This window comes from Panthera leo, chromosome F3 (assembly GCF_018350215.1).
Source record: "Panthera leo isolate Ple1 chromosome F3, P.leo_Ple1_pat1.1, whole genome shotgun sequence".
In the NCBI taxonomy this organism is placed as follows: domain Eukaryota; kingdom Metazoa; phylum Chordata; class Mammalia; order Carnivora; family Felidae; genus Panthera; species Panthera leo.
The window spans coordinates 22000293-22027483 of record NC_056696.1 but is presented as its reverse complement, the minus strand read 5'-3'; the positions used below and the strand labels follow the sequence as shown (position 1 = coordinate 22027483).

The 27191-nt window shown below is 39.1% G+C and overlaps 1 protein-coding gene across 1 annotated transcript in view; it reads left to right on the top strand.

The window, feature by feature from the left end:
* Window positions 1-279: 279 nt before the first annotated feature.
* PLA2G4A (phospholipase A2 group IVA) overlaps window positions 280-27191 on the top strand; it is a 160110-nt gene continuing 133198 nt past the window's right edge. Inside the window, exon 1 of the mRNA XM_042926228.1 lies at window positions 280-584. The gene's annotated coding sequence lies outside the window, so the exon portion shown is untranslated. The remainder of the gene's footprint in view (window positions 585-27191) is intronic.

Here is a 27191-nt window from a genome sequence, read left to right as displayed (position 1 = left end):
ATATTTTTCCATTGCATTTTTAAAAATTTAAATCCAAGTTAGTTAACACATAGTGCAATAATTAAAGTGGTCTTCTATTGTTCTTCAAAATGTATCCATTTTATATTTTGGGTTTGTTATAAACTTTGCCCTTTTAAAGAATGCAAAAATGCTCTAGGTTATTCATCTTTTCAATTTTGTTACTTGTTGGGGGGGGGGGGGGCGGTGGACAGGAAGCTGTAACTACTTAAGGATAAGACGTGCTTCCAGACACATACACACAGACACACACAGTAGCATCCACGTGGTTTCGGATCAGCTCACTTACATACTATTTAAGCATGTTTTGGGACTTCAGACTCCGGTTCTGAGAAGTTAACATTTACATTTAAGATACCCGCTTCTTCGAGAACATTGCTTTCCCTCGCTTCGTCTTTCATTCCACCTTAAAACAGCTGCGAAGACTGAAGGAAACCAGCCCACAGTTTAGCCCCTCCTACCAAGGATTGGACTTGAACTCCTCTGTCGTCCCGGCTGAAAAAGGATCCTGACAGAAAGCTAGAGGCATAAAGGAGCCTGAAGAATCTCATGTAACTCTGGGAACAGTAAGCAATATATTTACTCTTGCCCCGCTCACTTCTCTCCCCCACGCTCCTTAGCTTTTAAGTTCGTATCTGACTTGAAAGGGAGAAAGGACGGAGGGAAACCGGTGGTTCGCTGCTTTACAAAGTCTGCCTCTCCTCTGCCTTTTGGAAAGGAGACTCAGATCAGGGCACTTAATTTCTTCGTAACAAATGCCAGCTTGCTTCCCGGGGTCTAAAGGCATGGGCGAATGGATCGACAGGGGTTTCCCTTACTTAGAGCCCCCAAAGAAAGCGACCGGTCGACAGGGCAGTGAGGTGGCTCTTGTTAGAGCTCCACGTGATGCCTCCCTGAGGTTACCGATCCCGGACTAGAGCGGTGTGGTTTTTGACAGCCACTAATACTCCTTAGCGATGGAGTCTGTGGGCTCTGTTAACGTTTTAATTTAAAAAAAAAAAAAAAAAAAAAAAAAAAAAGTCGTTTCGATTACTTATGCAAAGCGTTCCTGGGTTTCTCATATGCTGCAGCGTCAGGAGAAAAGAAAGACCATGTTGGAAAAGGAATTGTAAAACCACTGGTATTCTGATTTGCCCTTCCCTAAGTTAATTGAGGAGCCTGGAGAACAGAGCTAGATCCTGAGCAAGTTTTGAGCAAATACCAAAGTTACGTTTTGAGTGTGGATACTATTTTGGTAACTTTGTTTTAGAAAAAGTTAAAAAAGGCATTTGGCTTTGAAATAAGAGTGGCTTAACCTATGTAAGTCTCCTAGAACTTACAATCATTGGAGTGTTAAAAATAATGATTTTCATCTCAAAGAGTAGAACAAGAAACGCTGGTCACACTGGTTGATGATGTAAGCATTTATTCGGCCAACGCACATGGAGAGTATATAGTAGAGGCATCTCATCTGGATGGGTGTCAGTTCTTGGTTAGGATATTTGCATGTACAACCCTTTGAGTTCAAGGAGGATTTGTGTTTTATTTCTGTTTGTTTCAGAAATTTGGAATTGAAGCTGAAGAGATATTTGCAGGGAATCGTAGTGAAACAAACCCTGTTAAGAATTTTAAAATTTTATTCCTGGAGGTCCCTAGACCCTGCCAACCAAGTTTGATGTTGGGATAAGAAGCAAGTATTTGCTGCTTTCACTGAGCAAAGGAAGAGTTAAATTTTAAATTAAGCAATAATTGTGAAATGCACAGAGAAGTGTGCATTCTGCATTTGCTGAAAGCAGCTTTGCAGACTTCCTGAAAGGGAAGCACATTTTATGGAACAAGAAACTAAGAAACTTATTTAATAATTTTCCTTTTCCTACTTAAACATAAATGCAAAACACCCCAATTGTGACTTACAGTCCTTTTAACATTGTAAGTCACTTTTGAAGTATTTTGCATTTGTATTTTAATAGGAAAAGGAAAATTATTAAATAGATTTCCTAGTACCTGATAAAAAGTTCATTCCGTAGAGCTAATTTGGCCTGTGTTTGTAACCCAGCAGTGTCTTTCCTGGTGTCACTACTTAGAAAGCAAAATCATAAAACCATGTCATTTGTATATTAAAACACAAGTTCCAGGAATAAAAAAGAGGAAGACAGAGTTAGCTGTGGTTCCTTTTCCTCTCATAAGCCTTGTAATTACCTTCAGTGTTTTCCCCTCCTCTTGCTTGCAGACTTTATAGCTCTAATTTTTCTCAACTTTGCTTTTTTTTGTTTTAAATCACAGACCCTTTTACAAATCTTGTGAAATCTATAGACCATTCCCCAGAATAATGCACGTATGCTCTTCCAAAATGTACAAATTTGGAAACACCATTAGGAAGATCACAAACCCACCAAAACAATTCATGTCACATGCACATGTAGTACTTCTTAGAACTTTGGAGTTTTCTACTCGTATCAAATAATTAGCAAATCATTTCACTGATAAGAAGAATTGTTAAACAGTGAATATTGCAGTGCCCATACTGTCATTCATTCATTAGTGTTCTGGGACTCTAAGCAGTGTGGTGTAATGGAAAAAACTACCAAGTGACCTGGATTCTATACTGAACCCCAGTAATAATTAACTGTGTAATATTAAGCTTGCCATTTTTCTGTAACATCTGATATTTTTAATTGTTGATGCAGCACATAAAACAAGTAGGAAAATAAGATACAAGTTATATTTTATTGGATTATGGGATGTCTGTATTTGCTGTTTTTATTCCAAAATTCCTAACAATATTTCCCTGCATGATTGTTTTATAATATTCTTGTTTATTACAAAGATAATTCATACTCACTGCTTAAATTTCATTAAATATAGAAAATTGCAAAGGAGGAAAGGAAAAAATGACCTATAATCCACTCAAGGGCTATTTTTAAAATTTTTTTCAATGTTTATTTTTAAGAGAGAGAGAGAGAGAGAGAGAGAGAGAGAGACAGAGACAGACACAGTATGAGCAGAGGAGGGACAGAGAGAGGGGGAGACAGAATCTGAAGTAGGCTCCAGGCTCTGAACTGTCAGCCCAGAGCCCTTTGTGGGGCTGGAACTCATGAACAGTAAGATCATGACCCGAGCCCAAGTCAGACATTCAACCACCTGAGCCACCCAGGTGCCCCTCCTCAAGGGCTGTTTTTAAAATGTCATTCATTCATTCAGTCAGTCAGTCAGTCAACAAATATTTATTAACTATTAGGCATCAGTACAGAGACAAAGAGACAGGAATTCATTTATATACATCTGTTTATACTTCTAGACATTTTTCTATACATACACTCACAGGTACATTTTACAAAATTGTGATTACATTTGTTAAAAGGTAAGCTGAAGCATATCAAAAATTTTTAAAGTTTATTTGAGCAACAGTTAAGTGGAACGAGACAGTGCAAAACAAAAGTGGACAGAAGCACTTCCCCAGCAGGCTCTCCAAAAAGAGACTTCTATCAAGAAAGAGTGGAATCAATGTAACAAAATTATTGATTGGCTGTAGTTTAAAGCCTAGTTGGCTGTTTGTGGTTGGTTGTCCTTAGGTTTCAATATGTAGGGTTAGTTTTTAGACCGTTTTGGACTTTGGTTTGCTTATGTAGACCACCAAGGCATTAGTGTCACCTTATCTAACAGCCTCCTTATTTCATTAGTTTAACACGCTACTCTTGCTATTTTATAACATGCTTACCCCTCAGGCATGATATTGTCTGTTAAAACATTATTTTTTTATACTTGTGTATAAGTTTGTGTTCATTCTTATCTGAAGCAAATATTATTGAGTCCCTACTGTGTGCCAGGTACTGGACAAGTAATGGCTATCTACCCATGAATAAGAGTGCTTCTCACCAGCATGTAATTTTTGGACTGTGGAAATGTTATATTGGCTGATCATTGATTTTTGGATATTCAGGTGGATTTGTTTTCTACTGTTACAAATAACGTTTCAGCAAAGACCCTTATGTAAATGTTTGTGCACAACTTTGGATAGATTGTACTTCCTTTGGATAGATTCTTAAGAGTGTGCGCCCAGGTTTTAACAAAAGTTCACTACTTACAAGTTGTAAGATCATAAGCCAGTTGCTTTATCAAAGCACTCTTTTCTCCACTGTAAAATAGGAGTAATAATAATAATTGAGTGTTTGAAGGATTCTCAAAAATGCTCAACAGAATTTCACGGAAGGTTAGAAATTATTGTTGCCATTTTGCTCTTGAGAAAAATTGTATCAATTTAGAAGCAGTATGCGAGAGTAGAACTTCCCTATGATAACGCTAACACCGTGTTATCAGTCACATGGGACAAACAACAATAAATCCAAAAATTTAGTTGTTATATGAAAAATGGTATCTTGTTCAAATGTATATTTTTTTCAGAAATAAGGTTGGGCAATTTTATACTGGCCACTCATGTGTCTTTGTTTATGAATTGCCTCTTTCAATGTGATTTTTAAATCCTTTATTTTTCAGTTTTCATTTTGAATATGGTAAATATCAATAGAAATAACTCACATAATCATGGGGCGCCTGGGTGGCTCAATTGGTTGAGTGTCTGACTTCGGCTCAGGTCATGATCTCATGGTCCGTGAGTTCGAGCCCCACGTCGGGGCTCTGTGCTGACCACTCAGAGCCTGGATCCTGCTTCAGATTCTGTGTCTCCCTCTCTCCCTGCCCCTCCCCCTCATGCTAGGTGTCTCTCTCTCTCTCTCTCTGTCAAAAATAAATAAACATTAAAAAAAATTTTTTAAAAAGAAATAACTCACATAACCAAAGGCCTTATTAAAGGTCCTCAATAGGTTGATGGGGGGTGGGAGGGAGGGGAGGGTGGGTGATGGGTATTGAGGAGGGCACCTTTTGGGATGAGCACTGGGTGTTGTATGGAAACCAATTTGACAATAAACTTCATATATTGAAAAAAAAAAGGTCCTCAATAATTTTGAAGTGTTGCGGGGGGGGGGGGGTCTTAATATCAAAGGCTAAACATTAAACTGGAAATACAAATTCTATAACTATCGCTTTTCTCAATTTTGGAAAATTGTTCTTATTGTCGCCTGAAACCTGTTCTTTAAAAATGGGTGAGATGCATAGAAAAATGAAAGAAAGCCATTTTTATTCTCATAGACTGTCATAGTCTACAAAACCAGAGAAGTTGAGGAGGGTTCAGGGAAGTGGGCCAACACCCTTGTAGAATGTCCCACAGCTCCAGGAACATCTCGACTTGTTTCATGTAGAGAAGATGAAGACTAAGGGTTACACGATTCTTTATGAAGGTTTTGTAGGAAAAATAGCATCCATATTTGTCGAGAACCAACTTTTTATTTATAATTTGTTTGAATGCTTACAAAAGCAGAGACAGAGTGTGAGGGAGGGACGGAGAGAGAAGAAGACACAGAATCCGAAGCAGGCTCCAGGGGCTGAGCTGTCAGCACAGAGCCCGACGCTGGACTCAAATCCACGAACCCCACAAACCGTGACATCATGACCCGAGCCAAAGTCGGCCGCTTAACCGACTGAGCCACTCTGAGAACCAACTTAGAGAAAATGAATTTACTAGCATCTCTTCATCTACTCATTGACGCTTAGGGCGGGGACAGTTGGGGGGACCCAACGGTTAGTTGGTTCTGGAGTCCTTTCCAAAGAGGACAGTAACCAGAGCAGACACTGTTCTGATCTTTTGATACTTGCACCTGCCTGAGAAAAAAAGAGATGCACCAAAATTTTGCTGCTCTTGCTGTGTGAATCTCAGTGTTTTTGATCCTTTCTGATTCTTAGTCTACCTTTACAACTTTGTTTGGAAGTACGGTTTATCTCCACTTTGTACAAATATCATTTTTAATTTATTGAAACAACAGGGTAATCCATTTTGTAGACTTTTTACATGTATTTGGTTCAATATTAGGAAAGTATTGAGGAAAGAAATTTAAAGCAATTATGTAAGAATTTACAGAAAAGCAGTTTGGGGAAAAGGGCCTACAGATGCATGCAGCTGTGAGGACATGCTGTATAGGCACCTGCATCTGTAATTAAGATGTCTTTTTTTATGACTTAATTTTATTTATTTAGAGAGAGAGGGTGTATAAGCAGGGGAGGGGCAGAGGGAGAGGGAGGGAGGGAGAGAGAGAGAGAGAGAGAGAGAGAGAGAGAGAGAGAGAGAGAATTCCAAGTAGGCGCCACAGTGCAGAGCCAATGTGGGCCTTGAACTCACAAACTGCGAGATCATGACCTGAGCTGAAGCCCGAGTTGGACACTTAATCGGCTGAGCCACCCAGGTGCCCCTGTAATTAAGATCGCTTAATGTCCATCAGTCCCTTGTTATATATACCGTAAACCTCAAACGGGTATTGTATTCCTTTCCATTCAACTGTCATGAAGAAGAGGCAGATGAATTTAAAATTGATGGAGGTCACAAATTTAGATCTTAAAAAGGTAACACCAGAGTTATCGGTAGTTCATGGCACAGTCTTCTAAATCACTGCTTTCAATATGTAATGGGAATTCACGTTCAGATAAGAACTTCAAAGTATTGTTAGACCCTTGATCCTTAGAAGATGGTACTAACATATTTTAGGAAGATGCCACATAGCAAAAATTCTCATTTAAAGAGATTTCTTGGTTAGTTAAAAATTTAACTGCAGATTATTAAGATGGTTGCTTATAGACTACCACTTGGTACTTATTTTTTGAGGCGGTGTTCACCAAGAATTTATATTTTAAATACATGAAAGCTCATAATATTTATATGGGATTTTTTTCTTACCCTTACCACTAATGATGTCTCTGCTATCAATGAAAAGTAATAAAAGAATCAACTTTGTGAGACTCCTTCAGTGTTTGCAGAAATTCTTCCTGTTGAAATTATTTACTTATTTATTTTTAAAGTTTACTTATTTTGAGAGGGAGTGAGCGAGAGTAGGGGGGAGGGGCAGAGAGAGAGGGAAAGATTGAATCTGAAGCAGGCTCTGTGCTTTCAGTGAGGAGCCCAGTGCGGGCTCAGTCTCACAAATGATGAGATCATGACCTGAGCCGAAATCAAGAGTCAGATGTTTACCTGACTGAGCCACCCAGGTGCCCCTAAATTATGTTTTAGATTGACAGATTGGTTTGGTTGATTAATACCTCGTGAACAATTGTCAGAATGAAAACACATTTGTATAAATCATAATTTTCTATGAGGAAAATACTGTTTTATTAATATAGTATATAGCACTCCTAGAAAAATGGTAGGAAAAATATATCTTTTTAATACTTAGAAAAAGAACAGATATTAAAGGAAACAATTTAGAAAATCTGCGCTCTCTCTGTCACTTAAGAATTTTACTTGCTGAGGGGTGCCTAGGTGGCTCAGTCGGTTAAGCCTCTGACTCTTGGTTTCAGCTCAGGTTACGATCTTACAGTTTATGAGTTCGAGCCTCGCGTGGGGCTCTGTGCTGACAGCTCGGAGCCCGGAGCCTGCTTTTGCTTCTGTGTCTCCTCTGTCTGCTCCTCCCCTGCTCATGTTCTATCTCTCAACAATAAGTAAACATAAAAAAAAAGAAAAAGAATTTTACTTGTTGGGTTAAAAAGAAAAATCCAGAGCTAATATTACCAGGAATTGGTGATCACTGGGCTGTATGCATTTACTCCTTCACCAATTCAGGAAGTTTTAATTCAGACTGACTACATGCTAGGCACTGTGATCCCTGTAGGGGAGACCTGGGTGAATAAAGCAGGTGTGATTAATTCCCTCTTGGAAGAGAGAGGCAATAATTAAGCAAACAATAAACAGATGATAAAGGAAGCAACCTGATTCCAACAGTTGAGAATAATCTGGAGAGGGGCAGGACTGAAAAGTTTCCCTGAGGTGAAACGTAAGCATAAAGTGAGGCTGTGAGGGATGAGAAGCCGAGAGAGAGGAGAGAGCGTAGGAGGTGAATGGAGAGAGAAGGGTGTGGCTTGCGCTGGGGGCTCCAGGCAAAGCACTGGTACCTGAGCCTTCGAGAAAGCAAGCAAGAAGCTGGATGGAAAACCAGAGATTGGGGTAATGTCGTGGGTGCAAAGGAAGCAAAGTGGTTCCAGGGAAACAGAGGGTAGAAAAGTGACTTCACTTGAAAACTTGGTGGTCATTAGTGATCTTGATTAAGAGCAGTTTCAGTGGAGTGATGGGGACAGAAAGTGTGCGTGAGGTTGCCCGTGGATGGGGGGTGAGGACTCTGGGAGCACGGATACCCTGTGAACAACTGGCCCTCTGGAGAAATCTGTTGGTAAATGCAGCAGAAACGTGGAAACATGGAGGGAGGAGGAATATGAAGCAGAGGGACTTCTATGGGCTTGCTCATCAGGTCATCAGGAGAAAGTCATTTTGTTTGTTCAGAAAAGAGAGGTATGACTATCATGTACTTACAGAAGAGAGAGGGCTTTTGTGTCCCAAGAGCCACTTGCGGGGTCAGGTCTCTTAACAGGAGGAGGAATTCTGCTTCCTTGGTGAAGGCAAACGGGACTGAAGTGCAAGTACAGGGAGTTTGCTGATTTGGTGGTGGGAAGATAAGACACTTCCCTCTGGTGTTGTTTTCTCAGGGAAGGGAGATGAGGTCACCAGCTAAGAGAGGGGGGTGGGGAGAGGCAAGGTGGAGAAGAAAGCCATTTTCTAGAATGGGGATGCAAATTCACAGGAAAAACTTAGAAAGATACTGTGTAGTGTCCAGGGCCTCTGTGAATGTTGAGAATGTGAACCGAAAATAAAACCTGTCTGCCAGGTTATGTGGTTTTTCTCTAGCTAAATGCTAGGAGCAAACCCAGAGAAGCTAGAATGGCTGAATTCTTCTAGAGTGGGAGTTTTGAAAGCAAGCAAGCAAGAAAATCTGGAAATCCTTAAGATGAACAGGCAGTACCCTGAGCCAAAACACAAAATGAAAACAAAACACCTAAAACAATGCATAGAAATTCATGAGCTTATAGAATACAGACCTTTTTATCTAAGGTAATTATTAACTAGCAGGGAGTAATTACAAGTTGGCTTGATTTCTAGCATTTTGTAGGAAGGGATTGAATTTGTTGCTTTCACTCTTGTCGGATTCTTACCTTTCCAGTTGCCTGGACTGGATATCACTTTGGCAAATCTCAGTGCCTTTACCTGCTCCAGGAGCCACCATACTGGGCTTTTTACTCTTCTTGTCTTAGTTGCTAGAACTGTCATTGTCATTTTAAATTCTGATTGCCTAACAGTTGCTGTGCCGGCCTTTATTGGGTGCCTAGGTAAGTTCTTATGTCTGCCTTATATCATACCCTTCAGCTTTCCTCAGCTTTTGCTTACTTCTCCAGGCTCCTGGAAGCCATCAGTGCTCCCTCAAGATAGTTTAGTTGCTTTATAGAATTTGAACCATTAGAGCTCTATAGTATAAGGCTGGCCAAAACATGTGGTAGTAATAATCGACCATCAGAAAAAGTTTTTCTTTTATAGCCTTGCTATCAGGATGTTCTTTCATCAACCTGAAATACATCCTTGATTTTGCAACTAAAAGTCCTTTCCTTTTCTTTTTTAATCCTTAGAACTTTGGAGAACAGCTGGTTACCATAACCAGCTGTTACCGTATGGTTACCATATGGTAACCATACCATATGGTTACCGTATATATTTAAATACGTATATATACGTATATATATATTTAAATCCTTATAACATTAAAGTTCTTTAGTTTTGCACTAAGGATGGCTGGGCACTTTCCTGAATGAGAGCAATGAGTCTGTGTGGGTCAAGCCTGGCAACATGCAGAGGAGGGGAAGCTCTTTGTGGTCAAATGCCCTTAAGTTTGCATCTGGCTCGGACCTTTTCCAGATGCACTGCTTGCCACTCAAGGTTCTTCTCTGGCCTCCTTTCCTCCTACCTCAATGAGACACGCCATGAATTGGAAAGTCATTCTGTACTTTATTCCTGGGTTCTGGCCATATTTGTTAGGCTGTGGTTTAGATGTAGTTATCTAACTTCTTCCTGTCCAAAAATGAAGGGGACATCTGCAAACTGAAGGGGAGAATGTAGCACTGTTTTTGTTAATTTCATATTTTTTGCAAGCTCACTGGGAGGGAGGGACATTTATGTCACCAGCAGAGAAGCTCAGTAGAAATATTCTTACAGACTCTACCAATGTCCTTGGTACTGTTCTCTAGCTTGTTGCTCTAAGGTTGAGAAAATGTAAATTTCCTATTTTGAAGCAAATGATGGTGTTTCTAATTTATTCCAGCCTGTGTTTTTTTACATGCAACGTCTAAATATTCAGATTGGCTTTACACATTTATTATGGTGCTAGCAGAGGTAGCACAAAAAAGAACTGTTTTTTTGTTGTTGTTGTTGTTTTTTGTTTTTATCATTTTACCCTTTATGGTGCTGTGAGCTCTTCGGTCCTCAAAAATTTTACATTGAACTTTAGAACTTTAGTTCCACAGAAGTAGAGGGGGAAAACATACCGCAAGTCTCTGAAGCATATATAAGTATCATATAAGGGGTGTACTAGACTGCATAGACTCCATGTATTTTGATAAAATCAGTTTTCTTTGTAATCCAATGTTTTTATTTCATGAACTTTATAATGTCATACTCTACTCAGGGGTTAGCTTTGCCAGATGGCCAGAGTGAGTGGTCCATGGTACAAAAAAGATCAAGAACTCCTGAGGGTATTGCCTTCAAATGCACATTTACACAGCTCTTCATCCTTCAAAAGACTGGGTTTCCGGTTTATTTTAAAAAGCGAATTGCCATTCACAGTATCTAGAAGCAAATTTCTAAAGCTCCTTACAACCTGAGAAAAGAACAGTGGATTTGAATTCCTATTTCATGTAACACAATCCAGGACAAGTAGAATGCTCATTTCCAGCTTAGTGGTTTCGCTTCCTGGTAGTGCCTCGGATGGGTGGGTGTATGGCTCCTCTTATCTTCCACAGTCCTGCTATATTTATTTGTCAACCTTTTCCACTTCAAGTTCACAGTCAACATCCATATTTTAACTACCTCACTAGCTGCCTGAAATAGTTATTGTGTCAGTTGAAGAGTGAAACAAACCCAAAATGTTGATAATTTCATTCAGTAATAAAATGGTTCTCATGAAACATTTAAGCCAACATGACGATTTTCCTGGGGGTTTTCCCTAGACTGTTTACTTTAGAAAAAAGATATGGCTTTCCCCTCCTGTGGCAATCTTGAGTACGTCATGAAAAAAGGGCAGCAATTAAGGGGGAGTGGAACCCTCAACAAAACACAAATACTCTCTAGGGGAGCATTTTTTGCAAACCTCCTGGTCTGGAGAGAGAAAGCTGTGGAAGTAAACATGCTTCTCAAAACATTCTCTTTTTGCTAGCGTTTTGTGTCATGTCATTAGGTATATTTAAAAAGTGGTAACACCAAGGGCATTAATGTATCTGTTTCTTTTAAGAAAAAGAACGTTATTCTACGTTTTCTGAAAATGAACCTAATATAGTTAACACTTGTCAATGTGGTATTATTCCATACTCGTCTATGTGGCAAGAGGAATTTTTTTTTAAATAGTCCACTTCATATTTGCAAGTTAACATCTTATAACTATAATTCAAATTCGGAAAAGTGTAAAAGATGAAAATGACTCTTTTAAAACTTTATTTGACCAACCATATAAATTCAGTTTTTCATTTCTCTCAAATTCATATCTTGAGCCTATTCTGCACCATCAAATAATAACTTGGCAACTTCAGATTTTGGTCAGGCTAAAATATATATATATATTTATATATATTTATATCCTTTTTATTTTGGATGCATCTCCTTTTTAGCCTGAGTATGTGAAGGGCAGGGGAGAGGAGGGAATGTGGTAGGGTACAAAGAAAGAGTAGCTGGTTGAGAGTGAAAGACTTTGTTCAGCTGTTTTTCCTACTGGGTGAACTTGGCTAGTGTCAAGAGGAAAAATTTCTTTCTACCCTTCAAGATTCTTCTGGCTGGTCTACGAATTAAATTGTCATGAGACAGATTAACAAGAGAAAAAAAACCCAAAGTTTAATTATGTGTGCATAGAAGCAAGTTCTAAAGAAATGACCAGGGTAGGCAGTTTGTATACTTTTTAGACAGAGACAATAAATTTGTGAGAAATAGACAGGACAAAGAAAACTTATGTTTAGGCACTTTAATTGATAAGGAATCCTAAACTAATTTGGGTTGGGGTACTAAATTACTAAAAGTAACAAAGATTGTTCAAATAGCCTTTTCAGCTCGGTATTCCCTATCTTTGGTGATGGGGATGTCTCTCTTTACCTTCTGGTCCAGTGAGGGTACCTTTCACATGGGAGATTTATTTCCTGCTTTCTGTAGACAAAGGTGGGGGTGGGACGGTGGGATGTGGCAGTCAGAGTGTTCTTTTTGCATTGGCTATTTCTTAAGTATCTTTTATTTTAAAATAATCAACATGCATGGGCTCCAGGGTGGCTCAGTTAGTTGGTTAAGCGTTTGACTTCGGCTCAGGTCATGATCTTGCAGTTTGTGAGTTCCAGCCCCGCGTTGGGCTCTGCTCTAACAATTCAGAGCCTGGAGCCTGCTTCAGATTCTGTCTGTCTGTCTGTCTGTCTCTCTCTGCCCCTCCCCCACTTGCACTGTCACTCTCACAAAAATAAACATTAAAAAAAATGAGAAAAACAAAAAAAACCCTTAAAAATAAATAAACAAAATATTCAATACGCCAAAGTGGCACATTTTGGAGCAGTCTGCCGTTGGTCTCTCCACTAGGTTTGTTTATACCTTTAGGCCTCGGCTTGTATATTCGCACAAAGAAGTTCTGCCTGGGTGGTAGTTGTGCGTATTTCTTCCAATTTTAAAATTTTGTGAACTGGACATACAGTGAGAATGGTGGCTTGGTTTTGGCCATCTAGAGATGAAACAATGGAAAATAACAGCAAACCAGAGAGTCAAGGAAAGAAAAGCTGACAACTGGCTCAGCGGTGACGCAACATTCTTACTTTGTTTGTAACGCAGCGTGTGAAACTGGGCAGGCCAGTTTCCTCAGCCCTTGCAATAGGTTCATCTGGATTAGACTTCGCAATTGTGAAGTGGTGGAATGAACTGTTACGTATTGTGTTTCAGTTATAGAGTGTGTGTGTGTACATGCATGCATCCGGTGCACGCATGCATGCTCTTTTTAAATAACCGGGGGAGGGAGGCGTGCCCATTTAAAAGATGCTGTGGCCTCTCCTCTTTATCACATCCACAGTTCTCCTTTAGATGCATTTCCTAACACATCTGGACCTCTCTGGCTGGCTGCGCCCCTTTCTCCTCAAACACCGCATTTCTCCATTAGCGACCATATGCTTCTTATTTAATGGCTATGTTTACATTATTGGTGTGTTTTAGACTAAATTGTGCCCACCCTCCATTAATATGATGAAGCTCTAAGCTCAGGATCTCAGAATGTGTCCTTATAAGAAGAAGAAAATTGGACACACATAGAGACACCAGGGGCATGTGGGCATAGAGGAAAGACCATGTGAGGACACAGGGAGAAGGTGGCCATTTGTAAGCCAATGAGAGAGGCCTCAGAAAAAAAACCAATCCTGCTGATAGGTCAATCTTAGACTTCCAGCCTCTAGAACTGTGAGAAAATAAGCTTCTATTTGGTTAAGCCACCTAGTTTGTGGCATTTTATTACCATAGTCCTAGCAAACTAATACAAAGTGCTCCTCCCATCATGCCATCTCTCTGCTAAGATTCTTTCACATGCAGTTGTTTATTGTATGATGTCTTGGAATTAATGCCTGTCCTTTAGGGTCTTTGATGGAGTGGCAGAATGGTATAGAAAATAAGAATTTGATGTGAGGCAGAGGGTCAGGATTCTAGGGCCGTATGACCTGGGGAAAGTTTCTTAGTCTTCCTGGAAGACAGAATTCTCTTGTAGAGTGTGGTTTGGGAGACTGTCTGCCTCAATTTGAGTTGCCAATTAGACAAATCACTTAACTTTTCTTAAGGTTTTTGTTTTGTTTTGTTTAATCTCTAAAATGGCGATAATAATTCCCCTCTTGTTATGAAGACGAAATGAAGTGGTGTATATAAATCACTTAGCTCCGTGCTTGGCACCTAGGAAATGTTTAATGAATGTGAACTTTTCAAATTAAGTAAGCAAATTAAAAAAATAATAAAAAGAAAATAAAGTAAACATTGCTAAAATGTCTTCCAGTTTTGTCGGTCTAGGGTCTATAAATAGGCTTTGTTTCCCCTTGATTATTTCTCAACACAAGACCTCATCTGTGGTTTTCCCCAGCACTCCATACAAATGCCCACATTTGTTCATTCATCTTTTCAGTTAGTAGTAATTGAGGGATCATTTGGGGCTCATGCAGGGGAAGGAGCTAGAACTTCCCTCATGCTGCTCACAGTGAGGGGAGACATACGCTATATATAATGGTAATGTGGTATATAACAGTGTGGTGAGAGAGCTCAAAAAGAAATGCAAGGGTCCTAACCTTGTAGGATAAGGAGATAGTAAAGACAGTCAATAAAGAGATAGTTTACTTCAGAGAGTAAGTTTACACAGAACCCTGAGGGGCAGGCAGAGACTATCCTGTAGAGAACGTGTGAGGGCAGTGGCACAGCACCGGACGAAACTGAGACAGGACAGAGCATCTCCAATGTGGCTGTGGCTCACTGTTCATGTCCTTTTCCTAGAGAAAGTGTTTCCATCTCCCATTTCTCTACATCTAAGCTTGTTCAGGATTTTGAATAGCAGCTTATTCACCTTTTCTATCAAGCCTTTTCTATTTGAAACTGCCTACTTCTTCTCTGAAACTCTAGTAGGAATTCCATATATACTGGTTTGTTTACATAACGAACTTTCAATAATAGAAGTTTGAGAGATAAAGAAGCAGTACCAGAGACCTAGGAGTAAAAACAGAGCAGAAAAAATCAGTTCAAAAGGAATAGCATGGACATTAGCCACTGGGACCAGGTGTCTTTCTGTGGGAAATGGGAGGCAAATTCAATACCATTGGGTTCCTGGTTTAGGAAACAGACCGAGGGAATCAATCTGCACCTTTGTATCTGGTGGCATGCTTTTAGATTTCTTTGGGAACAGGAAAATTCTCTTAACAGATTGTCTGTGGTACACTGAGAATATGGCTTGAGAGACATTTCTATCTAATAAAAAAGCCATTCGTTTACTTATCTTAATTCCTGCTGTTTCTTTATTTTTCTATGCCTGTTGATGATAGCGAACTCTTTGCTTGGCCTAGGTTTTAAAAAAGCTCCAGCAAAATAATCTAAGAATTTCAAACTTTAGTCATGCCATTGTAACAAGGATGGTGATGGTGGGAAAGATGGTGATGGTGGGAACCATGGCACCTTGCCCTTTTTGCTTTTGGAACCCCTTTCTATATCCAGCATAATGGAGAAAGCTCTGAGTTTGGATGCAGACAAGTTAGTGGCCCAATATATTTTTTTAAATTTTAGCAGATCAAAAGCAGGAGTACAATCTCTAACTAAAACTCATTGTTGAGTATGAAAAAGTACACAGTCTTTGTAAGAGCTGCTTAACAAATTTGCCTACTTGAATTTCTTTGACATTTCCATGGGGCGCCTGGGTGGCTCAGTCGGTTGAGCATCCGACTTTGGCTTAGGTTGCGATCTCACTGTCCGTGAGTTCGAGCCCCACGTCGGGCTCTGTGCTGACTGCTCAGAGCCTGGAGCCTGTTTCAGATTCTGTGTCTCCCTCTCTCTCTGACCCTCCCCTGTTCATGCTCTGTCTCTCTCTGTCTCAAAAATAAATAAACGTTAAAAAAATTAAAAAAAAAAAGAAATTTCCAAAGAGCCAAAGAAGTCTCAGGAAATTGAAGCAATTTGGCGGAGGCAGGTGGGGGGAAGCGCCAATTTCATAAACAACAATTGCAAATGATTATTTTGTATATTTGTGACCTGCTGGGCACTGTGCTTGATGACTGACATGTGTTCTCTCATTTCATCATCCCACTGCCTCTGTGAGGTGTGGGGGCCACTTCCCCCATTTCACAGGTTTGGGAATGGAAGATCAGGATCGTACGGTCAGAGAAAAGAGGAGACAACCTTGAACTTAGATCAGTCTGGTTCCAGCAGGGAAGCCTGCCTCTAGTTCCATGCTGAGTCCCTTAGTACCTCCTCTGTTCTGTCACACAATGAAATGGAAGGAAAGAGAAAAAGATCCTTCGCCTATCCACCTTTCCTCCAGAGGCCACAAACCTAGTGATGGCCTCTTCCCTTCCTGTTGTCCTATCACACTGTGCAGGAAAGAAAATGGACTAGTGTGTTTCTGGTTCTTGTTCACTTTTCCCAGAGAAGCCCGTCTTGCCCTGACAGTACGACTAAAAGCGTTTTAGACAGACCACACACTACTAAGCATTCATGGAAAGCCAAAAGTTGCATTGCACAGGCAAGTATGTTAAAGAGCATATCCAAATTTCCCTCTCATTAGTGTTCAGGAAGTTTCTAATGACAGGGCAGCCAAAAACAAAACAAAACAAAAAAAACCATGTATACTCACCGACACTGGTTATTCAGCTTAGTTATAAAAGACAAAACACAAAACCTCCCAAACTGCTGGTTCATGAGCATTCGTGATACTCGTTGTGCAACCTGCTTGCAATAAGATTTCCAGGACTGAGCCAGATGTGGGGGAAAAAACATTTTCCCAGTGTTTAATGTGGTGAGCTGGACAGAATGCCTTAATTTCACAAAAACTTAAAATATCTACTACTATGAAGGGAAATAAATAAAAGGATGAAACGGTGCCTATTTGTAACTGGAATTGAAAATGCTGTCACCGTCTAACAATAATGACCAGTAATTTTATCCTGAAGAAAGTAAACCTTAGTGAGTTTTCCCATAGGACTCTTTTGTTACTTCTTTAGAACTTTGGAATGAAAATTGCACATATAAACTAGATCTATCAACATGTATTGGACTTTTTTTTTTTTTTTAATGTTTATTTATTTTTGAGACAGAGAGAGACAAAGCATGAATGGGGGACGGTCTGAGAGAGAGGGAGACACAGAATCTGAAGCAGGCTCCAGGCTCTGAGCTGTCAGCACAGAGCCCGACGCGGGGCTCGAACCCACGGACCGTGAGATCATGACCTGAGCCGAAGTCGGACGCTTAACCGACTGAGCCACCCAGGCGCCCCTGTATTGGACTTTTTAAATAACTTTTTAAATTTGAAATAATTTAAGAAATGACAAAAAAAAAAAAATCACAGGGCTCTCATATACACTTTACCCAGATTTCCCCAGTGTGACATTTTACATAACCATAGAACATGATCAAAATCATGAAAATGACATTAGCATAAAGCTATTAACTAAACTACAGATCTTATTTGGATTTCGTTCTTCTTTTGTATGTAACAGATTTTATCCAGTCTGACAGCCTCTGCCTCCTTCACTTGAAGGATAATTTTGCTGGGTATAGTATACATTGTTAAGAGTTTTGTTCTCTGAGAATTTTGAATATGTCCTCCTCCTAATTTCAAGCCTCTGTTCTGATGAGAGGTCATGCTTTCATCTTATTTTGGTTACCTCGTACATGATGAACCTTTTTTCTCTTGTGACTTCCAAAATTTTGTCTTGGATTTTCAGTAGATTGACAATGACGTGTCATAGTCACATAAGTGTTCATTTCTCTGTCCTTATCCCACTTAAAATTGGTTGAGCTTTTTGACATGGTTTTAATAAAATGTGGGAAATTTTCAGCCATTATTTCTTCAAATATTTTTTCTTTCCTTTTTTTCTCTCTTGTCCACTGAGATTCCATTTACATGTATGCTTGTATACTTGTTGTCCCCCCAAGTCTCTAAGGTTTTGTTCATTTTTCTCCATTCTTTTTATTTTTCTTCTGTTCTTCGGATTGCATAGTTTCTATTCATGCATATATATATATATTTAAGTTTATTCATTTAGAGAGCGTGAGCAGGGGAGGGGCAGAGAGAGAACGGGAGAGAGAGAGAATCCCAACCAGGCTCTGTGCTGGCCTGATGTGGGGCTCGATCCCACAAGCCATGAGATCAAGAGTTGAGCTGACACTCAAGTCAGCATCAAGTCAAGTCAGCTCAGGTCAAGTGTCAGTCAGACGCTTACCTGACTGAGCCACCCAGGCATCCTATTCATGCATCTTTAAATCCATTGATTTTTCTGAAAGCTCAAATCTGCTGTTTATCCTTTTTAGTGAATTTTTCATTTCAGCTATGTGTTAACTCCAGAATTCCCATTTGGCTATTTTTTTGAATGTCTGTATCTCTTTATTGCCATGTTACCGTGTCCTACTTTCATTTATTCTTTCTGATTTCCTTTAGTTCGGTGAACATGTGTATAACAGATGCTGTAAAATATTTGTTGGTTAAGTTCATAATCTGAAGTTCCTCAGAGATATTTATTATTGATTGCTTCTCTTTCCTGTGTCTGGCTCACATTTTCCTGGCTTTGTCTGTTCGTTTCTTTTGTTTTTATTGTTGAAAACTGAACATTTTAGATTATATATTGCAGCAACTTTAAATTCTCATCTTTCCTCTGGGAAGGTTACTGCTGCTGTTTGTTTTAGTGACTTCTTGAGCTGGTTCAGTGGAGTCTTCCCCTACAGTGTTCAGACTCTGATACTGTGATGTGTCAGCTCAGTTTTTATTTTTCATTCTTGTTTTTGTTTTTAAGCCTGGTTTCCTAACCGTTGCCCCTGGGTCAGCATAGTTTAACTGTCAGGCAGTGATAGCTAAAGTTTTGCTTAGACATCTTGAACAAGTAAGTCTACCTTTTGCTGTTTAATCTGCATGTGGCCCAGGGAATACTTTCAAATACAGGGAAGTTACAAGTTCTCCCTGGTTTTTACTTTCTGGATTTGCAAGGCCTCCCTTTTAGTGAGTATTTGGCTAAGTCCTCTCAGCTTTCTTCTTAGGAGGTACAGCCTTGCATATATACACAGCCTTCCAGACTAGGAGTAAGTGGGTCAGAGCAAGGTGCTCTTTGCTGATCTCCTCCTCTCAATCTTGCTATTAAATTTCTGAACGGTCTGCTCTTTTGTTGGTCACCCCAACCAGTAAACTTCCCACATTGTTTGCTACTGTATCTTTATTGTTTTTTACAATTCACCTGGACATGGGATATTCTATACTTTGTTCCAAATACCAGTTATCTCCTCTCTTCTTCAAACAGAAAGGCAATAGAGCTATAAATCCTCAGGGCTGTCCTATCTTCCCAACTAGAATTTCTATGCTGTGGAACTGGAGGACGGTAGGAACAGCTTCTTGCTATAAAATGTCATAGGCCTCCAGGGCTCTTATTGAGATTTAATAGATACACAACACTGCATTCATTTCAGGAAGGTTGTAACATAGTGATTCAACTTCTCTATATGTTATACTGTGCTCACCACAAGTGTAGCCACCATCTGTCACCGTATTATGCTATTACAATACTATTGGCTAGAGATTTAGTAGAGTTTTAAAAATAAGTGCCTTTCATGTGTTCTGTGTCCTTTGGTTAGTTTCCAGAGTTGTTGTTTATGATAACTCTGACCATTTTTATCAGTGCTTTCTGGAACGAGAATTTCCCAAGTTCCTCATTCTGCCATTTTGGCAGTTGGCACACCTCCATATTGAACTTTGAAGTGGAATCTTTGGTCAAGACTTTAAGACCTAAGACCTAAGATATAAAATACTAAAATAGGTTGTGCTACAGCCTACCCTTTGACATTTTGAGAAAATCAGGTGAGCAAGAGTAGTGTTTAACTCTAAAACACCATACATACTTCACCCGTATGAAAGCTTAGAATAGTAGATATGTAGGGAGGACTTTGAGATCAGAGTTTTGTGTTGTTGTTTGTTTTGGAGAGAATTGCTTGGAGTAGAATCCTTCTTCCTTTGGTGAGAGATCTGGAAGGAATATATCTCCTAACCCGAAGTCAACAGGAGGGACTTTTGGGGCACCTGAGTGGCTCAGTCAGTTAAGTGTCCGACTTTGGCTCAGGCCATGATATCAAGGTACAAGCGTTCGAGCCCCGCCTCAGGCTCTGTGCTGATAGCTCGGAACCTGGAGCCTCTTCAGGGTCTCCCTCTCTCTTTGTCCTTCCCCTTCTCATGCTCTGTCTCTCTCTCAAAAATAAATACATATTAAAAAAATAAAAAACAATAAAAAAAGAGAGGGGACTTTAAAGAGACTACTTGGGAAGTTTATCAGAGAGTCTAATATGGTCTCCTACATTGGCTGGTGTCTCGTCAGGCTTGAAAAACATAGAGGGACACAGGTAGCAGAATGGAGAGTTTCTTTGGGAAGGAATTGCATTCTCAGTCTGTTGAAGAAAAGAAAGGAAGTAGTTATAAGTATTCTCTGTGGACTAAAGAACCATGGGAAAGGATTTTAAGTCCTATACAAGGGGGTTGCCTGCTAGAATGAAAGAACCTCAGAAGACCTGTGGATGTAAACCACAGGGTGCATGGGGGCTTCGAAGAAAGTGCAAGCCTTCAGCTAGAATAGAGATGCATTGCTACATGCCAGGGAATACAAGGAAGAGATCTCAAAAGTTGAGTATCTCAGAAGAATTCCCCAAGGCATCTATTTACGAAAAGAAAGAATCAGCTTTAATATGTACCAGGCCCAGAGATCACAAAGCCTGCTTAGGATAGTAGAGTGAAGTAAGAACTTTTTTTTTGCTTTTGTATCTTTGCCAGCCTTCTCCAGCCACGAGGGGTTAAAAACCAGAGTTCACGAGTTAGAACGATTAGACTCTAGACAGGGAGGGAGAGAAGTCTATGACCTTACCTTTCCTTATAGGCTCTAGTTTGGGGAGGAGAAAAACTTCAATTCTAAATCAAGCCTAATTTGATTGAATACATGGTCCTAAAATTTTCGTTTCTAAACTATATATGTTTTCACAGAAACATTCTGAGGCTGACCGAGGTTTCACCAAGGTAGGAGAAGACTAGCCCTGAATGGATTTAAAAAGCAAAGGAATGTTGCTCTAGGATTAAATGCCATGAGTTTTGCTTGTTTATTATCTGTTTACCTCTTAATTTCTAACCTAATAAACGTGGATAGTTAGCTATCATAAGCATATTTTCTGCCTTTAGCTTTAACATTGGGAGAGCCTCTATCCAGGTCTTGCCACAGGATACAGTAGTAACAGTGGTGGCGAATAGTTAGGTGAGGAGCGCAGTGATTATGAATGGAGTTGCTAGGAATGACAAGAGGAAATAAAGTTGCTGACACCAAACTTTGGGTGCCAGCACACATTTCCTCTCAACATTTTGAGTACTACTCTCATCTGTTCTGAAATAGCAGTTCTGCTTTTTTGTAAAAAAAAAAAAAAAATCAAGATTGATATTTAACATCCCTTGACGTTAAAAATAGGAATGAAAGAGAAGGATATCAAAAGAGGGTGCAGGTACTATTTCTGTGAATCTCCTTCATATATAAAACTGACAGTGTGTATTATTCATCCATCCATCCAATAAATATTTTTATCCTGAACCTACTATATTTTCGGCACTGGTCTAGGCATTAGGGATAACTCTATGAACAAGATAAATGCAGTCCCTGACTTTATGCACCCCTTAGTTTTCTCAGGAAAGGCAGACATTATGTAAGTTGAGCGAAAGTCCTGAAGGAGAAGTACAGATGCAAATGGAGTCAGTAGTAGCAGACCAGACATACCCTGAAGGTCATAGAAGGCTTCTCTATGGAGAAGTGACAGTTAAGTGACAGTTAAGCTGAGTCCTGAAGAACGGGTGACTTGGCCTCCCCTCTGTTTCCAACCTCACCATTAACCAGTTACTCATCTCTCAGTTCCTCAAACTGGAACGCTATATTCTAAGCCCACTCCCTCCCCTCCCTCCAAAGCTAGCTGTCTTCCAGAGATCAGACTTCAGATTATTTTCTAGTTCTGCTTTTTGCTCATTTCCATCATTTTATACACCTCTAATTCTCATCGCTTCATTTATTTCTTGGATTATTTGTTTTCTGACTGCCTCTAGAAATGAGAAAAGGGAATGTAATATATCTAGCTCATTCACTTTCACCTCTCCAGACCCTGGAATAGTGCTTGACACATAGAGCTTATGCCTTAAATATTTGTCGAATAAATGGGTGGAGGGAAGTGGTAGGTTACAGCCCTGAGTGGACAAGAGTATGACACCATTGAAGAAAGGAAAGCAAACAGTATGGCTATAGCATAGAAAGAAAAAGGGAGGGTTGTGGGATAAGACAGAGGAATTTGATAGAAATCATCTTGAAGTCATTGGACCATTAATTTCAAACTTCCATTAGTGGGTCATGAAATCAATTCAGTGGGCAGCTACCAGATTTAAGCACATGACATAGAATTAAAATTAGGATATACTGGTCTTTGTAAAACTGTCAAATTTGCTTCCATATTTTATTTATATATGTGTGTACATACATTTGGGTATTGTGACATAAAAAGGTTTTCCTACTATGGTTTGCCATAAATAGGTATGAAAGCCACACAATAGGTATGAAATTGAAAGATTTCTTTTTTTTTAAATTTTTAATGTTTATTTTTGAGAGAGACAGAGCATGAGCAGGGGTGGGGCAAGAGAGAGAGGGAGATGCAGAATTTGAAACAGCTCCATACTCTGAGCTGTGAGCACAGAGCCCGACTTGGGACTCAAACCCACAACCGTGAGATCACAACCTGAGCCAACGTCAGACGTTCAACCCATTGAGCCACCCAGATGCCCCACGACATTGAACAGTTTGAAACTTTAGAATGAAAGAATAGGAAATCACTGAAACTAATTTTAAAGTTTATTTATTTATTTTGAGAGAGAGAGGGAGAGAGAGATCGAGCGGGGAGGGGCAGAGAGGGGGGAGGGGACAGAGGATCCAAAGCAGGCTCTGTGCTGACAGTAGAGAGCCCAATGCAGGTCTCAAACCCACAAACCGTGAGATCATGACCTGAGCCAAAGTCGGAAGCCCAACCAGGAGCCACCTGGGCACCCCTAAGAATATTTTTATAGAGGAATAAGTTTCAAGATTACTTTCCAACTCTAGACGTTATTCATAGAGAGTGTTGATGCTTTTAGCAACCTGTGAGTATGAAGTACCCAGCTAGGCTGCAGTTATTGCCACCACTAGGTTACCTTATGTTAATTGAGGGCAGAAGCTATGCTTTATTCACCATTGCATTCCCAGTGTCTAGCACAGACCAGGTAGATGATCTCTTGTGTGAAGCTACTGTTTGTGAATTGAAAAGCTGTGGAGCAGCAGATGCTCTTCTGCTATGTTACTGTAATTAGTATTTTTTTAACATGAAAATTTTGGTGAGAATGACTACCATGGTCCTGTTAATATTTCAAGGTTCCACTATGGATAATACCAAGTAAAAAGTGTATAGGGCTACAGTTTCATAATACACAAATGGTCTGGCTCGCCATTTGCTTCCTAGTACTTTGCATAGTACAAAGTGTATTATAGGCATATTGTAGGTATTTGTTGAATGATGAACCCATCAACATGTTGATTTTCCAACAATAATGCCAGGAAACAGTACATCTTTCAAAGTAAATGTATAGTCATTAGTCTATGTAATCTTGATCTTAAAAAGGAAACTTACAACACAAAAGCAGTAAAAATGAATATTTCTGTAAAAAGTCAAGAAACTCAAAAAAGGTGATAAAATAAAATAAAATATACCTAAAACATGGGGAGGAGAGAAGATAAGAATGAGTTCAAACTGGAACAACCATCAACTTAATTTAGACTGCTGTATGAAGAAGAGGATATATACAAAACTAACAGTAACCAAAAATTAAAAACTACTAAACATGCGATGAATAAAGAGAAAGTTAACTCCAGATATATCACTAAAGAAAATCAACAAAACATGGGGCGCCTGGGTGGCTCAGTCGGTTGAGCGTCCGACTTCGGCTCAGGTCACGATCTCGCGGTCCGCGAGTTCGAGCCCCGCGTCGGGCTCTGGGCTGATGGCTCAGAGCCTGGAGCCTGCTTCCAATTCTGTGTCTCCCTCTCTCTCTGCTCCTCCCCCGTTCATGCTCTGTCTCTCTCTGTCTCAAAAATAAATAAATGTTAAAAAAAAAAATTAAAAAAAAAAGAAAATCAACAAAACATAAAAGAAAGATAAGAAGGAATCCAAAAAAATCTTCGGAAACAATCACAAAACAAATAATAAAATGGCAATACATATTTATCAACAATTACTTTTAATGTAAATAGACTAAACCTACCAATCCAAAGACATAAGGTGACAGAATGGGTAAAAAAACAACACCTATCTATATGCTGCCTACAAGAAATCCATTTTAGGCCTAAAGACACCTGCAGATGGAAAGTGAGGGGATGGAGAAACACCTATCATGCAAATGGATGTCAAAAGAGAGCTGGAATGGCAATACTTACATCAGACAAAAAAGACTTCAAACTTTTTTTTTAATGTTTATTTTTGAGAGAGACAGAGTGTGAGCAAGAGAGGGGCAGAGAGGGAGACACAGAATCCGAAGCAGGCTATGGGCTCTGAGCTGTCAGCACAGAGCCAGACGCAGGGCTCGAACTCATGGACCATAAGATCATGACCCGAGCTGACATCAGACACCTAACTGACTGAGCCGCCCAGGCGCCCCAACGAAATAGACTCTAAAACAGAGACTGTAACAAGAGACAAAGAAGGATACTATATAATATTAAAGGGGACAATCCAATAAGATGTAAAAATTATAAATATTTATGCACCTATCATAGGAGTAACCAAATACATAAAAGTTACACATAAAGGAACTAATCAATAATAATACAACAATAGTAGAGGACTTTAACACCCTCCTAATATCAATGGATAGATCATCTAAGCAGAAAATCAACTAGAAACAATGGCTTTGAATGGTACACTGAACTAGATGGACTTAACAGATATATTTAGACCATTCCATCCCCAAACAGCAGAATACACATTCTTTTCAAGTGCACATGGAACATTCTCCAGAATAGATCGCATATTATCCCACAAAACCAGCCTCAACAAATTCAAAAAGATCAAAGCCATACCATGTGTGTTTTATGACCACAACGCTATGAAACTAGAAGCCAACCAAAAGAAAAAATCTGGAAAGACCACAATACATGGAGGTTAAATAACATGCTACTAAACAGTAAATGAGCCAGGAAATAAGAATTAAAAAGTACATGGAAGCAAATGAAAGAGAAAACACAATGGTCCAAAACCTTTGGGATACAGCAAAAGTGGTTCTAAGAGGGAAGTTTATAGCAATACAGGCCTATATCAAGAAGCAAGAAAAATCTCAATATAACCTTGCACCCAAAGAAGCTGGAAGAAGGACAATAAGCAAAATCTAAAACCAGCAGAGGGAAGGAAATAATAAAGATTAGAGCAGAAATAAATGATATAGAAATTTAAAAAGCAATAGAACAGATCAATGAAACCAGGAACTGGTTCTTTGGAAAAAATTAATAAAATTGATAAACCTCTAGCCATACTTATCAAGAAAAAGAGGGAATTCAAATAAATAAAATCACAAATGAGAAAGGAAAAAAAAATCACAAATGAGAAAGGAAAAATACCCATAGAAACAAACAATCATAAGAGACTATTATGAAAAAGCATGCCAACAAATCGGACAACTTAGAGCAATGGATAAATTCCTGGAAACATATAAATTAACAAAACTGAACTAGGGAGAAATAGAAAATTTGAACAGACTGATAACCAGTAAAGAAATTGAATCAGTAACAAACTCCCAACAAACAAAAGTCCAGGATTTTATCATTTTATCAAACATTTAAAGAAGAATTAATACCTGTTTTTCTCAAACTATGCCAAAATATAGAAAAGAAAGGAAAACTTCCAAATTCATTCTATGAAGCCAGCATTATCCTGATACCAAAACCAGATAAAAAATCACTAAAAAAGAACTGTAAGCTAATATACCTGATTGAAAATCCTCAATGAAATACCAGCAAATTGAATACATTGACAAAAAATCATTTACCGTGATCAAGTGGCATTTATTCCTGGGTTATAAGGGTGATTCAACATTTGAAAATCAATCAACATGATATATCACATCAGTAAGAGAAAGGATAAGAACCATATGATCACTTCAATAGATGCAGAAAAAGCATTTGACAAAGTATAACATCCATTCATGATAAGAACCCTCAACAAGTGGGTTTAGAGGGAATATACCTCAACATAGAGGCCATATAGAAAAACCCACAGTGAACGTCATTCTTGATGGGGAAAAAACAGACCTTTTCCTCTCATGTCAGGAAGAAGACAAGGATGTCCACTCACCATTTCTATTCAACACAGTACTGGAAGACCTAACCTGAACAATCAGACAACAAATAAATAAGGCATAGAAATTGGTAACGAAGAAGTAAAACTTTCACTATTTGCAGATGACATGATACTATATGTAGAAACAAAAGACTCCACCAAAAATCTGCTAGAACTGATAAATGAATTCAGTAAAGCTGCAGTATAGAAAATCAACGTGCAGTAATCTGTTGTATGTCTATACACCAATAATGAAGCAGAAGAAAGAGAAGTTAAGACAACAATCCTGTTTACAACTGCACCAAAAATAATAAGATACCTAGGAACAAACCTAACCCAAAAGGTGAAATAATCTGTACTCTGAAAGCTATTAAAATATTGATGAATGAAATGGAAAACAACAGAAAGAAGTGGAAAGATATTCCATGCTGCTGGATAGGAAGAACAAATATTGTTAAAATGTCTGTCCTACCCAAAGCAATCTACAGATTTAATGTTACCCCTATCAAAATACCAACAGCATTTTTCACAGAACTAGAACAAACATTCTAAAATTTGTATGGAACCACAAAAGACCCTGGCTAGCCAAAGCAACCTTGGGGTGGGGGGGGGGGGGAGAAAAAAAAAAACACAGTTGAAGGCATCATAATTCCAGACTTCAAGTTATGTCACAAGCTGTAGTGATGAAAACAGTACAATACTGGCACAAAAATAGACACATAGATCAATATAACAGAATAGAAAACCTAGAAATAAACCCACAGTTGTGTGGTCAACTTATCTTTGACAAGGTAGGAAAGAATATCCAATGGGAAAAAGATGGTCTCTTCAACTAATGATGTTGGGAAAACTGGACTACTTTCTCTTTTTTTTAAATTTTTTTTAAAGTTTATTTTTGAGAGAGAGACAGCATGAG